The sequence below is a fragment of the Morone saxatilis genome, unplaced genomic scaffold, assembly GCF_004916995.1.
Source record: "Morone saxatilis isolate NCDOM2014 unplaced genomic scaffold, NCSU_SB_2.0 Contig2, whole genome shotgun sequence".
NCBI lineage: Eukaryota > Metazoa > Chordata > Actinopteri > Moronidae > Morone > Morone saxatilis.
The window spans coordinates 25,914,620-25,916,794 of NW_023339762.1; the positions used below are offsets into that span (position 1 = coordinate 25,914,620).

The following is a 2,175-nucleotide window of genomic DNA, read 5'->3' on the forward strand; positions in this document are numbered from 1 at the left end:
CTTCCCCAGAGCTTTCGACCATATCCCACCACCTTCTTTAGAGCACATTTTAAAAGCTTCGTACGTAGTTCCCTTCACTGTAATCCGATTATTATATATATTTATGAATATATTGAATCACAGAAAATTGTTGAAACTGATTACATCAAAAAATTTAAGTTACACAAACTCAGTTTTTTAAGTTCAAACTAATTATTGATTAAGCAGCTTTTATTGGTATTTTTGCGTGACATTAACTTAGTTTTGTATGTTACAAAAACATTCCTGATTAAAAAAAAAGTCGGTGCCACTTAAAACTACTAAAACTACTTGATCAAGAATGTTTTTTCAACTTACAAAATTACTTAGTTTTGCTTAAAAGTCTTTAATTTAATAATTTTCAACAATATTTTGAGTTAAATTAACTTACCTGGTCCTGTTGTCGAAAGCTCTAGAAAAAAGCAAGTAAGTGAACTTTGAGTCTACGCTCAAATCAATATTATATATGACTTTAAACCATATTTTTAATATACATTTATAGATATTGTGTGTAATGTGACATTTTTAAAATAATATTCAGGGTTTTTTTTATTAATCACAGAATACAGTTTTAAATAATTTTACATAAAATAGCTAAACTTTAATACTTTTTATGTATTTTCACTCAGTTTCAAACCTTTTTTTGATGCCAAGGAATACTACTTCAGACCTGCATATAAATATGTTCAGTAACACTTAAATCCTTTATTTACACATTAAATAAAGGCTTAATAACATACTGTAATGTATTTGCACAATAAGGTTCATATAGTGACATTTTAACTCTTATTAATAACAACTTCTCCTTTGAGGACATATTTTATATAATTAGTTTTACTGTATTATTATTATTTATGTTTATGCAGCAGCCTCAACAGTAGGAGTCAAATTAATTAAAAGCGTATCTGCTTACAACCACATTATAGTGTGTTGTAAACTATTTGATAAATGTTTACTAATAATAATTTAAAGTGTCGCCTGCTTCGACCACACGGTGTCAGCAGAGGACTTCCTGTATCTCACTGTTCAGTGTTTTTAATCTGCAAAACATGTTAAATTATGTTTAAAAGCAAATTCATTCAAATTCTTTAAATCACAACATGTTTTTATCACAAGTACCTGATGAAAAATAAGATTAATGCAGTTTTTTGTTGTAAATGAGGCCACAAAATACAATTTTCTTTCCTTTTTCATTGTATTTTTGTTTTTAGAAAACTTCTAACATTTTAGTTTAATTAGAAACAATCATATTAACATTTTACTGTATTTATAAAGTCTCCAGTCAGTTTGATAAATGATTGTTAATAAGGTTTGAATATAGTTAATTACTAATATCTGATGATTACTTACTGAATGACATCAAAACGACTTTATCAAAGCACTTTTTTTAATGTCATTTAATTTTTACTAGAAAGTTTCTGTACCTTGTTCCTCCATTGATAAATAAGTGATTGTTTCCTGATCGACCTTATTGATCAGAGATGGTTCGGTCTAACAGAAGGTGAGCAAAAGTTTGATTTTCTGTTAAATGTTTTTTTAAGGTTTCATGTTGCAGAAATTTCTGATCAGACATTCAGTAAATGTTACCTGCAGTCAGTGAAGTTGTTGATCTTCACTGTTGTTTTTAATTTATATTCCTGTTGTATTTCCAGTTGCTGTGTCTGAATCCAGGATGAAGTGCAGCAGCACAAATACAACAAATAAGGTAAGTTTTTAAGTCTCATTGTATCTTTATGACTCTGTATGTTTTTACTGTTAACAGTGGTAAAATGCTATTTTGTTAAAAACCAATGTCACGTCATAAATACCATAATTACCAGTTTTTAATGCTAATGTAATCAATATATTGCAGTATTGACTGTATTTATAGCCCTCACATGGTCAGTTTTACAGTCATTTAAACACTTGAGTTGTCCAATCATGTGGACAAAGTTGTAAACATGTAAATATTTCCCATCTGTAACTTTGTCTCCTTGATATGAACACAAAAGGTTCAGACGTTATCTGAAAAGAGTCACATTAATCACTGTTAGCCAGTGTTAGCAAAAAGGCAAAATTCAACAAATTGTGTCAGTTTTAACTATTTAAAGCTGCAGTAGGTCATTTTTCTTAAAATATTGTTTGTCATATTTAGTAAAACTTTCACTATATCCTGAC

The 2,175-nt window shown here is 28.6% G+C and overlaps 1 protein-coding gene across 1 annotated transcript in view; it reads left to right on the forward strand.

The window, feature by feature from the left end:
• The first annotated feature begins 1,161 nt into the window (after positions 1-1,161).
• Positions 1,162-2,175, forward strand: part of LOC118330911 (troponin I, fast skeletal muscle-like) — a 6,689-nt gene continuing 5,675 nt past the window's right edge. The window contains exon 1 of the mRNA XM_035665640.1: positions 1,162-1,723. The gene's annotated coding sequence lies outside the window, so the exon portion shown is untranslated. The remainder of the gene's footprint in view (positions 1,724-2,175) is intronic.